The 15824-nt window shown below is 49.4% G+C and overlaps 1 long non-coding RNA gene across 1 annotated transcript in view; it reads left to right on the plus strand.

Annotated features, from left to right (window-relative positions):
- The window catches only part of LOC144178975 (uncharacterized), a 120317-nt gene extending 115468 nt beyond the window's left edge, over nt 1-4849 (plus strand). The window contains exon 4 of the long non-coding RNA XR_013324120.1: nt 2919-4849. This is a non-coding gene — a long non-coding RNA (uncharacterized LOC144178975). The remainder of the gene's footprint in view (nt 1-2918) is intronic.
- The last annotated feature ends 10975 nt before the right edge of the window (nt 4850-15824 follow it).

Genomic DNA, 15824 nt, shown 5'->3' on the forward strand with positions numbered 1-15824 from the left:
CAAGGCTCTTGGACTCGTCCGCATTTCTGTGCGTCTCAGTTCTGATCTGCTGGCCGATGTTGCTACGGCCTCCGGGTGCGAGAGAAATACACGTTCTACAAATTCGACAAAGAAACTCTGCTGCCAAACAATTACTCATTGCGAAGATACTCGTTGAGCTTGCAAATACATCCACCATTTATTAAAAAATGTTACACAATGTTGCCAACCGAGTTGCTGCGGGTGTGCTATAGCTAGTGGCTTAAAAAATATGCGGGTCTTCGCAAGAGAAAAATCGTTAGTGGGCAAGCACAGATCTAAACTTACTTTCCTGGTAAATATTTTAAAGTACTTAAGGTCATTGTTGCAAAATATACTTCGAGCGCGTCGGCGCAGTTTCTATGTTTGTTTCAAATCGCTGAGCGCCAATTTCGAAACTATGCAACAGTAGTATTAACTCTATGCTATGCAGTTCTGCGAAAACGAGAAATGATTGTTTGTTAGTACAAAAAGACTGGACGGCACAAGCGTACCTAAAAAACGGGACTTTACTGGCCGAAACGGGACATCTGATTACCCTAATTAACGGGCTTTTGAAAAAACGATAGTCTTTCTTGGGCTACTTAAAATTTTGATTGGTTAGTCTGTATGATTGTCCGTCTGTCCCTATATTCAGCTTTCCGGCCGCACTTCCAAGGAATTCTTGAAGGAGAGGTTTACATAGCCAAAACTCTTCCGAACCACTAAATCTGAAAACACACTTTCGCGTCAACATTGTACTCGCAGTGTTTTTTAATTGAAAATAAATGCCTTACTTTCTTTGCACACTCACCACAGTATATATATATAAGAAAAGAAAACTTTGAACAAGGTAAAAGCACGATTGTTGCCAACGTTTCAGCACACACACTTGCTTTAGCGACTCGGACAAGGATTGTGGAAGGCCGGGGGCTTAATGTTGTGTATGTGCACCTGCCCACATTGCAAAGGGGCCAGAACAAGGATACTTGTGGCACACCATGCCCATGTGCTTCATACAGGCATTTAGAACTTTGGTGGCAGTTATAGCATGGGTTTCGAAGTGTTTATTGACAGGCCATCTTTAGTGCAAAGACGCGGTCTTTGTTACAATCCGTGTTACAATACGTTACAATACGAGGGGGCACACGGCAAATCGGGAGGTGGGAGCTGGGTCTTTGCAGGCAAAAGAGAAAAAGTCTGCAAAATTGTTCCTTTCTAACCCCATTTGAGGCCGAAACTGACATCTTGGCATTCAGATAGGAAGTGACAAGTGTAGGGGCGGTTCTGATGTCCTCGTTGGGGCTGCATAATACTGCCCTGCGGGCCTTGAACTTCAGCCGGCTTTCTTCTCTAAAAGATATCTAAGTTGCAACGTGCAACGTATGAAAGTGAAATGCACAGCTCCTCAAATGAAACTTGAAATATAAAGCGTTTTGTTAAGTATTTTGGTTGGTCAGTGCAGGTTCTTCTGGTTTGAAAATGTTCCATTTTTATGAATCGTGATAAACGCTTGTTCTGGTTTATGCAAGTGCAAGCTGTCGTGCTTGGAGCCGACCGATCTTCTGCATCTGACATGCTTGGAAGTGCACACAGCACCGAAAAAAATACGCACATTAAAGTTTACTGCGGAACGGGCCAGTTTAAAGAGTGACACCGGGCACCTGCATTATCTTCCGAGTTTTTCACGAGGCTTATCGTGCGTTGTTTACACGGAATAGTACACACTTCGCCGTGAAGATTGTACAGTGTTCAAAGTTGACTCTTTTGCAAGGAAATTATGCCTGCATGCTACTGCAGGGCCATGTGGGAGAGAAAACGCATGCCATACTAAATTTTTATAACTTACAGAATGTATTCCTGTATTCGGACCCTATTGTGCCATTCCTCATTGTTAAGACCATACGAGGAGAAAAGTACGAACTGAATATTCGAGGTTGTGTTTAGTGACAACTTCATGCACACCATGCTTTGTTGCAACTGTGGGACAACTTTCAATTGTCATGACACTTCCCTACTGTCTGTGATATCTTTGAAAAAGCAATAAAACTATAACTGAATGAATGTGGTATTCATTTTTCAGGTTTTAAGTGTTTAGGTCAACAATCAAACCACAAAATTGCCTAAAAATTACTGTTTTAACTTCATTGTACCGCCTGCTTTGCAGTTTAGAAGCAGTGCTTTTGGAGGTGACAGCTCTTTTCTTTTCTGGTACTTGCTGTCATCCTAGGCTGTTGGATAACTTGATAGCTGGGAATGTTATGTACTCCAAACTTGGTGACACTGCGGAAATTATCAGTATAGTGGAACTAGTAGAGCAGCCATCCTGGCCCAAGTTTTTTCACAACAGTTCTTTCTTAGTCTTTCAAATTGTTTTAGTTGTAATTTGCTGGGTGCTTGTATGTGGAAGAAGGGCGAAGAGGCTGAGGCAGGAACAGCTCAATGAGGTGAAGTGAACTTGCTTGGGAAAGTTCTGTCGGATTGGGTGCCCACTTGCAAAGGTTGCATTTTGGGACACCAGTGGTGTGGCAAGAAAACCTGTAGAATTTCGAAAATTTTTGCGTTCGCATGAACCATGCAGCTTTTGAGCACATAGAGCGACACACATCAGAGAAAATTAAGTGCGAGAACACTGGATGAGCCTTTCTTGAACAAACTGTGATTCAAAGCCTCCTGAGTGAAAAACTCCCGAGCCAGCAAGAAAGAGGGCTTGTTTGCATTGCTAGGCAATGCCCAGGCACGTTAGGACGGTGCAGACCGGCTTGCTTGGGTGGCACCAACAGAGACGCTCCCTCCTCTTTCATGCTGGTTCTTTTTCTTTTGCCTCGCTGTTGGTGCACTGCTACAACATTTGCCAAAACAAAGGCACTCGGTGTTTTCCTCTACCTCCCTGTTACATGCTCCCTCTTTTCCCTCCCCAGGTGGTTGCAGCGTACAGCACAGCCCCGGTCGTCGGTTTTCGCGGTGTCACCAGTGCGACTACGTGACACCGTTTTCGAGCAAGCTGCACAGGCACTGGTGCATTCACACGGGCGAGCTACCACTGCCACCAGCGCCCCGCAGCCTTCGCCCACAATAACAGCCTGGACAGCCACGTGTGCACCCACACAAGCGAGAGGCCCTTCCAGTGTCTCTTGTGCCCCAAGGCCCTCACTCATCGCCTGCAGCAGGAGAGACTCGAGCAGATGGAGCACAACCACTGCCGGGAAGGAGAAGGACCCGGATAGGTGCAAGCACAGACACTCGCTCCTACTAGGTCAGAGAGGTCCAGGCCAAGTTTTTCTGATCATTATTAAGCATTGTTGTACCCAGAGGTGGTGGGGAGCACAGGGAGAGAGCCTGTTTCGTCCTACAATGGCACCGTGCTTCGAGCGAAGATTTCCACATTTGTCATCACATCATAGCCTCACCAGCCAAATGGCCATGGATTGCGCCATTCTCGTGAGGGAAGGGGGACTGCAGGTGGGAACTATGGCAGACAATGAAATCCTCTGTTGGTCACAAGTGTCGCATGACGGGGGCTGGCCCATTAGTCCAGACTTGCTACTTTAACACAACTGGAGTCTTTAATCGGGGCTATATTCGCACGTCGGGGTTAATGCTGAAGCCTGAAATGTGCCACTTTGTGTAGAAGGAACTCAAGTTTTGGAGCCATGTCGTCAATGCCGCGGGAGTCCTGCATGACCCGGCGAAAACGTCAGCCGTAGCGAACTTCCCAAGACCAAAAGACAAGAAGGGCATGCGAAGACTTCTCGGACTCTGCGCATACTACCGGCGCTTCGTTGCAAACTTCACACGCCTTGCAGAGCCACTCGCACGCTTGACGAAAGATAGTATCCCTTTTAGCTGGAAAAATGCTCAAGAAAAAGCATTTTGCGAGTTGCAACAACACCTGCAAAACCTGCCCGTGCTCGCTCATTTCGATGAAAACGCCAAAACGGAAATGCAGACGGACGCCAGTGATATAGGCTTGAGTGCCGTCCTTGTCCAAAAACAAAACGGTTGCGAAAAAGTAACCGCCTTTGCCAGCCGTTATCTGTCGAAGGAGGAAAAAAACTACTCATCCTCTGAGAAAGAGTGCCTCGCTATTATATGGGCCTTTTCAAAATTTCGCCCACACATGTATGGTAGACCATTCAAGGTTGTGACAGACCACCATGCCCTGTGTTGGCTCGCCAATTTGAAGGACCCCTCTGGACGTCTTGGGCAGTGGAGTTTGCGCCTGCAAGAGTTTGATGTTACAGTCATCTATAAATCCGGCAGGAAACGCTCCGACGCCGACTGCCTGTCTCGCGCACCCGTCGACCCAGCACCAAAGGACTACGATGAAGACAAGCGCGTTCGTCGGAGTCGTGACGGAGAGCGACCTAGCCGCCCAGCAGCATGCTGACCCCGACTTATGCGTCATGATAGACTACCTCGAAGGACGCAACGTCGCTGTGGCTAGGGCCTTCAAATGCAACTTACCAGCATTCAGCTTGAAAACCTCCGTCCTCGAGAAGAATTTTCGCCCCAGAATGAGAACGAATTATCTTCTTGTCATCCCTGCAGACCTTCATGACGAAATTTTGGAAGCGTGCCATGACGACCCGTCTTCCGGACATTTGGCACAGCTCGCACTATTGGAAAAATATAGGCAAAGTACTACTGGCCCCGCCTTAGATCCGACGCCACTCACTACGTTCGGAGCAGTCATGACTGCCAGCGTCGAAAAACGCCGCCGATGAGACCCGCCGGACTCCTGCAGCCGATCGCCGTCCCATCAAGGCCCTTCCAACAGATTAGAATGGACCTCGTGGGCCCGTTTCCTGTAGAGGGTGCTACATGTCATTCATGCTATATATTGTGACAAATAAAGGTGTGCATCATTCGTTCTGCTAGCACTGCTCCAGGCTCCAGTCACTGGTGCTTGCGCGGCTATCGCAGCCGTCAGCACACATTCCCCTACATGGTGTCAGAAGTGGGATAGCTGAGTACGGTCGCCACTGCCGCTTCTATAGTTCATATCACAAGCTAGCTGCAGCACTGTGGAGGCTACATTGTTGTCCCCCCTCAGCGCGCCTAACTCACCGCGAAGGAAGCGACAAAAGGCGCCCGGGCCATGCGGTGCCACTTGCCGAGAGGGGAAAAGGGAGTGTCCTCTCAGGACCCCCTTCACGGCTGATTAGGTGCCCTCAGTAGGCGCACTATTGATAACAATGTAGCCTCCACAGTGCTGCAGCTAGCTTGTGATATGAACTATAGCTTCGTGCGATGGCAAGCAAGTCAGAGGCCGCATTTGCTGGGATACCTGGACTACATCCGCCACCGAGCTTCGACTTCGCCGACCCAAGTGCGTTGCCTACCTGGCTTGAGCGGTTCGAGGACTATGGGTTCGCTACAGGACTGCACCAAACTACAGACGAGGTCCGGGTACGAACACTTCTTTATACTGCATGGGTACTCAGGCTGGACGCGTTCTAGCATCTTTGAACTTATCTGCCGAAGAAAGTCAGGCATACAGCGTTGTGAAAAAAAACAAGTTCGTATTTCGTGCACCCCGGCAATGAAGTTCATGAAAGTTATCGTTTTCACAAGCGGACGCAGCAAGCAGAAGAAAGAGTGGATGCTTTTTATTTCGCATTGCGAAACATGGTAAAGAAATGCAGCTACGGCTCAGCGTCCGTCGAAGACAGGCTTGTTCGGGGTCGATTTATCGTCGGTTTGTTGGACAGCAGGTTATCGGAACAGCTATGCCGCACACCCGACTTATCGCTTCACTAAGCGCTCATGCATGTGCGACTGCACGAAGATGCGGAACGAGAAAAATGACAACGCGAAACCCAGTTATCGGCACCAATCTCCGTTGATGCAGCAAAATACAGGCCAGCGCCAAGGCAGTCACGTAATCAAGCGCAAGGATCAAGGGAAACGCCCCCCGCCGCCGCGCACGGATCGTGTCATTTCTGCGGACGAGATGCGCATCCAAGGGAATTTCGCCCCGCCAAAAGAGCCGTTTGCAAGTTTTGCAAAAAGAAAGGACATTTTGAAGGTGTTTGCTTAGCTAAACAACGTTCACAAAGCAGGCAGTCGCACGCTATCGAGATTCATGCCGTGAACACCAGTCGCAAGGCGAAAGCCAAGTTTGTTCGTGTTCAAGTGAACGGTGTACCGCTCGAGTTCAAGGTCGACTCGGGAGCAGAAGTTACTGTTGTTCCAAGCACTTTTCCCGGGGTACCTTCGCAACTCGAAAAACCGGAGGGTCATTTCAGTGGTCCAGGGAATCATCCTTTGAAGGTATATGGCCAATTCACAGCTACATTGGAGTGGAAGGGCCGCAGCTGCGTGCAGCCAGTGTTTGTCATTTCACAGACTACTCCTCTTCTAGGCTACCCTGCTATCCTCGCATTGGGTGTCGTTAAGTTCATCGATGCCGCCGAGTGAGGTAAAAAACAAGCTTGCTCTGCAAGTGACTCAGCCCCGGGCCAGGATATCTTTGAAAGGCTAGGTACAGTATACGGGACGAGTACACAATTCGACTCAAGCCAAATGCAAAACCATTCGCTCTTAGTGTACCTCGCAGAATTCCCATCCCTCTGTACAACACGGTAAAGCAGGAGCTGGACCAGATGGAAAAGCAAGGCGTTATAAGGCGCATTACGAAGCCGACACCATGGTGTGCCGGACTTGTCGCAGTATCGAAGGCATCGGGCGGATACCGAATATGCGTAGACCTAACGAAGCTTAACAAAGAGGTTCTCCGCGAAAGGCACGTGCTTCCAACGGTCGAATGGGTACTCGGCAACTTGGAGACGCAAAAGTGTTCTCAAAAGCAGGAGAACAATGCGAGGTTCTTGAACGGCTGAGGAAAGCCGGCGTGAAGCTCAACAAGGCAAAATGCTGCTTTGGTCAAGCCCGAGTGGAGTTTCTGGGTGTTGTCATAGACGGCAACGGTATTTCGCCAAGTCCCGGAAAACTCGAGCAACTTGGAAGCACCCAACGACGTTGCCGGTGTCAGGCGCTTTCTCGGCATGGCCAATCATATCGGTCGCTTCCAGCCCAACCTTTCGCAGGTAACAGCCCCTATTCGCGCCTTCTTAGGCGAGCGAAATTCGTGGCAATGGGGACCACCTCAGGAGGCTGCCTTTAATCAGGTAAACGCAATGCTCACCTCAGGCCTGTGCGTTGCGAAGTACCACCCTGCTCGCAATACCATCGTACCTTGCGACGCAAGCTCATTCGGTCTGGGAACTGTTCTTCTGCAGGAACAGCCATCGGGAGAGCAACGCGCTGTAGCATTTGCGTCACGGTCACTAACAGAAGCGGAACAGCGCTACAGCCAAACAGAATAAGAGGCGCTAGCGGTAGCATGGGCGGTGCACCGTTTTGACCAGTACGTTCGTTGCATGAACTTCACGGTAGAAACCGACCACCAGCCCCTGGTAACATTGCTGGGGAACTCAGACTTGGACACGATGGCCCCGCGCATTCAACGATTTCGCATCAAACTTATGCGCTACCAATTCCGCGTGGTCTACGTTCCGGGCAAACTACTGGCAACTGCAGACACTCTTTCGAGGGCTCCGGAGGAGAAGCCATCGATCAGTCAAGTTGATGTCATAGAACAGTTTCTAGATCTCTAAGTTGCTACCGTAACAGGCACGAAGCTGGTCTCTGTTGATGATGTTCGCAGGCATCAAGAACTGGATGGTGAACGCAACTTGCTCGTCAAGTACTGCACCCGAGGCTGGCCTCGTCGAGACCGGCTTCCAGAACATGTCAAGAAGCACTGGAGTCATCGAGGTGATTTCTCTCTGCACAACGGCATACTGCTGAAAGGTAATCGCTTCGTCATCCCGGCTTCACTGCAACAGGATACACTTGAACTTATCCATGAAGGCCACCAAGGAATTAACCGATGTCGCCTGAGAGCCCAGGATTCCGTGTGATGGTACGGACTTTCGCAGCAGCTACGAGACAGAGTCAACCGCTGTAGACAGTGTGCCGTCACACGTGTACAACGAAGTCAGCCGATGGTGGTGACCCAGACTCCAGAGCAACCATGGCAGAAGGTATAGGCATAGACTTGTTTTCTTTCAAGGGACACGACTACCTACTCGTAGTGGATTATCGTTTTCGCTACCCCGAAGTCATCTACTTGCGGAGCACGAACTCTTGTGCAGTCATCGATGCAGTCAAAAGCATTTTCGCTCGTTTTGGCATTCCCGCAGTAGTGCGAAGCGATAATGGACCTCAGTTCACATCGCATGCCTTCACAGTTTTGGGAAACACTACGGCTTTCAGCACCTAACGTCAAGTCCAAGCTACCCGCAGTCAAACGGGGAAGTTGAAAGGATGGTGCGAACGTTCAAAGAATTGTTCGCAAAAGCAGACGACCCTTTTCTGCCGCTCTTGTCGTACAGAGACACAGCAGGCGTCACCGGGTACAGCCCAGCACAGCTGCTGATGGGAAGGAGAACAAGCTTTTGTGTGCTTGTTTTGGGAATGTGTGCTGACGGCTGCGATAGCCGCGCAAGCACCAGTGACTGTAGCCTGGAGCAGTGTTAGCAGAATGAATGACGCACACCTTTATTTGTCACAACAATATATAGCATGAATGGCATGTAGCGCCCTCTACATTTCGTCATGATCTTAGAACAAGTGGATTGTCGTAGCGACAGGCTACATGACGCCCTACGCAGAGACTGCTGCTCTTCTGAAGGGGACTGCTCAAGAAGTCGTGAAGTTCTTCATAAACCAAGTTGTGCTCCGACATGGATCCCCTGAAGTCATAATCACGGACCGCGGAACGCCCTTCACTGCGGAGCTTATGCGAGGATCTTACGCTGCAGCAACACGGATCACCGAAGAATGACGGCGTACCACCCCCAAACGAACGGGCTAACGGAACGTCTGAACAAGACGATCGTTGGTATGCTGCCTATCTACGTCGACGTTGAACATAAGACTTGGGACGAAGTCCTTCCATATGTAATGTTTGCGTGCAACATGGCTATCCAGGAAACTACGCAGGTGACACCGACAGAAGACGGCCTAATACGATGCTTGACACCATGCTTCCGCACGTAGAATACGACGACCTCAACGCCAACGTCCAAGGATACCCTCACCGTGCGGAGGAGGCCCACCAGTTCACTTGAGTTCGCACAACGGACCAGCAGCTGGTGGCTTCCGGACCCTACAACCTCCGACGCCGAGTACCGCTCAGGGGATCGTGTGTGGGTTTGGACTCCCATCCGACGACGTGGACTCACCGAGAAGGTTCTGCGATAGTTATTTCGAAACCTACCGCATTCTAAGTGTTGGGTACTTACCTACGAGGTGCTCCCTGATGGTGATTTCGGAACATCACGACGACACACGCGGCCTGAAGTCGTCCATGGAATTCGCATGAAACCTTACTGTGCAAGATGACGAACTTTCTTTTTGTTATTTGTTAGGACTGTCTTTTATTTTAGCATCGGGTCAATGCACTCTTAGAGGGGGAGTAATGCCGCGAACCATTCATTAGGTTTGCTTATGGTTTATATTTGCCAACCGGGCCAAGTGAAGCGCGTGTTGCAGTCTTTATTTTTTATGCCGCATGTGTTATGTGCTTTGATATGGAAGGTGTTTCGAACTAACTTCACCAGCCTAGAATAATCTTCTTTGATCTACAGTGTTCTGGGTTTAATTCGACGGTTCGAGAAACACTCGCGCCTAGAGATAAATGCCCACAAAGCGGACGCAGTGGTATTCGATTCGCCGACACTCGCCTGCGCACGTCACTTTGTTGACTGCTGCTTCGCCACCTGTGTTTTCTCTTAGTTGTTAGGGAAGCACAAGTTCGCTGCAATAAACTTGTCTTTCGTTCAAGACAACTGCGTCGTCTTTGGCTACGTGACAATATGCATGCAAGCACAGGCGTAGTAAACTCGCGTAATTTCCCACTGGGACGGTGCCTTCTGTTGGTAAACAGCACTTGATGCCCAGTGCTTGTGCCATGCGCTCCTTGTTCAGATGCTTTTGTAGGGCAACTAGAAACATCCAGAGAGTGAGGGAACATGGTCAACTATAATCTCACATCAACTACCTGGTGAAGTTTGTTTCCACTGTTTGGAAAGTGCATTAAACAAACAGCCTCAAACGATAATAAAAAATTCCATGGAGGGGAGGGGTCATTTCTTTTTAGTTACGGATACCGAACACTGGAACTATATATTCGAATAGAGTCTAGGGGGCCCAGTCCGCTGGGCACCCCCTTGCCTGCAGATGACGACATGGACGTCGAGCCGTTCCGACATGCACCACAGCAGAAGGAACGGGCTCCGGCGTCCAGCCTCCAGGTCAGTAGAGAAAATAAAAAAACCCCTTCTAAGAGTTCCAGCCCCGAAAGCCGACACATAAACACGCACACACTCTAGTAGCTCTAAACTTCAATAATGGGAATAGAAAATATCATGCAATGGAACTGCAGAGGCCTTCTTAAAAATCCTGATGTCTATGAGTTACTGCATTCCAATCAGCCAGGTGTGATGTGTCTCCAAGAAACCCATTTCAACTCCACGCACACAAATTTTCGGAATAGTTACATGGTATTTAGGAGGGACAGACGTGGTGGCACATCCTCAGGCGGGGTGGCCATCATTGCCCGGAAATCCTTGGCGTGCCACACTGTCCATCTACAGACCATCCTAAAGGCTGTTGCCATTCGAACGATAATTTTCAATAGGCTTATAACACAACGTCCTCTTTACAGCCCTCCTGACTTCCAGCTCTCGAGCTCGGATTTCGAGGGTCTGATAGATCAGTTACCGGAACCTTTCATTCTGATAGGCTTTGAAGTACATAATAAAGAATACGCCGAGCACAAGAGAAAATAAAACAATAACGTTTCGGCACCCCGAACGGGGGCCTTTTTCGGGGTGCCGCAACGTAATTGTTTTATTTTCTCTTGTGCTCGGCGTATTCTTTATTATGTACTTCATTGTCATTCCCGACCAGACGGGCGTCCGTCGAATCCTCGATTTCATTCTGATAGGCTACCTGAATGCACATAACTCTCTTTGGGGCTCTGCTCGCACGTATGCCCGAGGTCGCCTTATTGAGAAATTCTTAGCATCCTCGTGAGCATGTCTTTTCAACCAGAAACAGCCAACATATTAGGACACAACACTTGTTCACACCGTGACTTGGCTATTGGATCTGCAGTCCTCTTTCCATGTCTTAAGTGGGGTGCACGCACTGACCCATATGGTAATGACCACTTCCCCACGGTAAAGGTCCGAGCAGTCTATCTTCCCAGAACAGGTTTAATGAAGCAAGAGCAAACTGGAATACATTTACAGATTCATCTAAACTACACTACACGTCCATAACACACCTACACGTTGAGCAGGCAACCCAACTACTCACGGCGCGCATCCTCGACGCCGCCGAAAAGTCCATTCCCCACGCCTTTGGTGCCCCGCGCAACCAGCGGAGGCCGTGGTGGAATGAGGACTCTAGGCGGGTGCTAGAGGCCCAGAACAAGGCGGGGGGTATCCTTCGTCGGTATCCCATGTCGGGTAACCTTTTGTTCAAAAGGGCCCATCTCCCCGCGAGGGGGACTCGAGTAAATGCGTTGCATATGGGGTGGGTGTATTGCGTTAACGTTTAGTGTTTGGGGAGTTGGTGGTAGTGAAAGCGTTGTATCAGCAGCTTCTTAACGTAGTTTGAATGAGTCAATGAAATAAGGCGCGTTCGTAGCCTTCCATTCTGTGTCGGCTTTGTGGCGCAGTGGGTAGAGCACCATGTACCTTGCGTTCCGCCCGCAGGGTCGTGGGATCGAAACCAGGCGCCGGTAAGTATTATTTTTTTATATAGTGTAGGGGGAGGGGTGCGGACCTGTTGTTGAGAGCGAGGAGGGTAGCGTGATGCGGGAGAGGAGGAGTGGGGGAGAGGGCGCACCTGGAACGGCTGTTGCGGATGCCGAGGCACGCCGACAACGCCGGGTGACATCGTGATTTAAAGAAATGCTCTGCATTTAAAAGGACAGAGGCGTTAGAAAAACGTGTGCGCCGTGAGGCAAAATAGTTGGCGTTCATTCATAACATCAATAAACTCCTACACAGACGCACGAAAAGTCTGGACACGTATACGAAAACTCAAAAGACATCGGACAAACGTGTTAACCTGAATTCCCCTGGTTAGTACAACAGGGGAACCACACTGGAAGACCAGTTTAACGCACTCGCACAACACCAACACGTGTCCAGCTAGCACACTGCACAAATACCTGCAGTAAAATCTGCAGAGAAAAAGCCCTTACACGATAAAGACAAATCAAAAACTGCTCACAACTCTAAATTCACACTTCATGTTTGAGGGCCGCCCTCAGGACTTATGTAAACCTTCAGCTCCAGGCGCAGATACGATTACAAACACCATGATACAACACCTACACCCAGACACTTTTGAGACACGCCTACACCTATACAACAAAATATGGCTTTCGGGGCAGCTTCCAAGGTCTTGGAGGAAGGCCATTGTAGTGGTTTTCCTGAAGGCCTGGGGAAGGATCCCATCCTCTCCTGCCAGCTGTACCGATCGCCTTCACCGTTGCGGCGGTGCCTGTGCAAAAAACTTCTCAAGAAGACGATAAACAGGAGTCTCGTGTACTTCTTAGAGTACAACGTTCTTCTTGACAGCTGGCAGGCAGGCTTCAGGGCGGTGCGATCCTCCAATGATCGATCGGTTGCATTGGAGTCCTACATTAAAGATGCCTACTTGCATGGCCAATATTGCATGACGGTATTTTTTGACATTGAAAATGCATATCAGGGAACATGCTGAATACTCTTTTCAGTTACCTGTCTGAACGAACATTTCGTGTCAGAGTTGGTTTGGTACTTTCAAAAATTCACATGCAGGAGAATGGTATACCTCAAGGTGGCATTTTAAGCTGCACCTTGTTTATAGTTAAGATGAACTATCTCCGAAAGGCATTGCCGCCAACCATCTCCTGCCTGACGCATGTAGATGACGTTCAAATATCTTTTGAAGGGACACTGAAGTGAATTTGTCAAGCTCCCGTTTTGGCTTGCACTGCGTAGACTGGCTCAAATTAACACACTTTCATCGTTGATCCGGTTGATAAGTCGGTAATTATTTTTTAAAGCCCGAAAGAAAAAAAAACTACCATGCGCGGTCTGCGGCGGCCGCACCAACTAAAATCTGACATCAGGAGGAGCTGCAACATGACAGGACGATTTCCAAGATTAGCAGTCAAACTAGTTTCGGTTTTAGTTCTGTAAAACAACATGCTTGACATCTGACGCTACCGTTGGATGGGCATTCTAGATATCTTAATAAAGTTCTGTAAAACAACATGCTTGACATCTGACGCTACCGTTGGATGGGCATTCTAGATATCTTAATAATCGCCATACCGCACTTCTGCCATGTTTGCCGTAAAATGCCTAAGATCGAGGACGGCTTTGAATCGTAGCAACCACTAGCCGAGGCTACGCAGTGGATGAACGCCCTCCGCGTCACCGTATACGCTCAAATGTCATGCCCTTTTCCACTATATTCGGAGCTTGCCTCGCTCATGCCTGTATCGTAAGAAGCGTGTTCGCACCAGGCCAATGCTCTGTTGATTCTGACCTGTCCCCACTGCCTGCAAGCAGTCAGTGCTTATGGCAACAGCACGCCAACGAGAACTCGCTAGCGCGTCAGTGTCAGCGCGCGTTCTGCGAACTCGCTCGTGAAGCAGTGAACCTTCCGGCCCAAAAATGGTGTGCAGTACAGAAAACATCGACCGAAAACGAAAAAATCAACTAAAAGAGAAAAGATTGTACCCTCCGGGATTCGAAGTTGCGACTTGCAAAACAGCATACCTAGCGCTCCAGACCACTCGGCCACGGGCCTTTTTTTTTCTTTATTGCCAATCTAGGACAGCAACACCAGATACCAGGTACAATGACAAAGAAAAAACCAATCGGCCACGCGCCAGCGCTGCCAGAGCCGGAAATTTAAGGTACCGTATTTACTCACGTAATCATCGCACTTTTTTTTTCAAAGATATGATGCAAAGTTGCGATGATTACGCTTGGTAAACCAGACGCCGCTCGCCGGGGGGCGGAGCGGCGTCTGGTTTCGGCGGGGACCCAGTACCGCGAGTCAAACTTGGTCCCGCCCCCACCCCCCCTTCTCTGGATTGCCCCGGGCAGCCCAACCAGCCTCCGCACCGCACGCTGGGCCAGCAGCGGCTGTGGTGGCATCCACGTCCGGTGGGAGTGATGCTGCATCCTCCACTTCCGCTCCACCGTCCCAAACCACATGCGAGGGCACGGAGATGGACATGGGGGAGCCAGCGGCAGCTCCCACCCCCACCGCACCGCCTGCGCCATCAGAGGCGTTTTTGAAACCCTCGTCGGTTGCGGGCAAAGAAAAGCGCGCCCCAAAGGGTCCGCGGTTCAAGGAGCCTGATCCCTCAGGTGCTCCGAGGACATCCGAGGATGAAATGGACGTCGAACCATTCTTGTCTGCGGTGCACCGCAAGGAACGCGTCCCGACGCTTTGGCAAAGCCTCCCGACAAGTCAAAAAGGCGAGAGTCACAGCCCCGAAAGACGGGCTGACAGATCCGCGGCCTTTACGGATGATGCGAGCTAATCAAAAGAGGGCAGTCCTGGTCTGGCAAACATGGTAGCCCCGCGAAAAAATGGCGGGAAAATTTGCGGGTACGCCAGCCGAAATGCTACCCACACTCCAGTAGCTCTAACACTAAATAATGGGAAGAGAAAACATAATTCAATGGAACTGTAGAGGCCTTCTTAAAAATCTTGATGATGTATACGAAATACTGCATGCTAATCAGCCAAGTGTAATGTGTGTTCAGGAAACACATTTGAATTCCAAGCACACAAATTTCTTGTATAGTTACATGGTCTTCAGAAAGGACAGGGATGGCTGCACACACTCTTCTGGCGGTGTGGCCATATAATTGCCCGGAAATCCTTAGCCTGCCACCCTGTCACTCTGAACTCTGTCCTTGAGGCTGTGACAATTCGAACAATAATATATAATAGGTTGATGATGATGATCGTTGGATGTTTATGGCGCAAGGCCAACTGGGGCAAAGAGCGCCAAAACAATAGTCGATGATAGGGGTGGAACCTTAAACACTAAGTAAAATCAGCAAAAACAAAAGTAAAATCACAACACGACAATGAGCATGGCTGGTGTATAGGGCCAGATTTCATGATGCGTGATAGGAAATGAGGTTTAAAAACTTGACGTCGGACAAATACTCAAACACACGTTTCACGGAAACAATGGCATCATCACCTAGGAAAAACGATGGATGTAGGGGAATATGTTGTCTGTAGAGTTCTCTGAAGTGTTTGTGTCGTGTTGTGTGAAGTGCCTTTCATGTGATTAGTATGTGCACTACGGATATATATATAATAGGTTGATAACGGTATGCTCCATATACATTCCTCCTGATGTTGCACTTTCAAGCTCTGACTTCGACGCGTTGGTTGACCAGCTGCCCGAACCACACATCTTAACAGGCGACCTTAATGCTCACAATTCTCTATGGGGCTCTTCTCGTACGGATGCCCGGGGTCGCCTGATAGAGAGGGTTACGCCGCGACGACGGTACGCCGTGTGGCTCTGCTTGGGTCGAGCGAGCGAGCTACGACGACAAGGCGAGCCCCTAAATTTCTCTGCACTAAATAATAGAGCTGTAAAAGTTGGCTGTGCGGCATCATTTACAAACTTACAAGCTTCACCGCAGAGCATGCCCTTCGGAATTGGCATTCTTGCACTGCGCCGAAGTTAGGCAAAAAAAGTCTCGCGC

The sequence above is a fragment of the Haemaphysalis longicornis genome, unplaced genomic scaffold (assembly GCF_048455015.1).
Source record: "Haemaphysalis longicornis isolate Haplotype H1 unplaced genomic scaffold, Haemaphysalis longicornis Haplotype H1 scaffold_4, whole genome shotgun sequence".
Taxonomy (NCBI): domain Eukaryota; kingdom Metazoa; phylum Arthropoda; class Arachnida; order Ixodida; family Ixodidae; genus Haemaphysalis; species Haemaphysalis longicornis.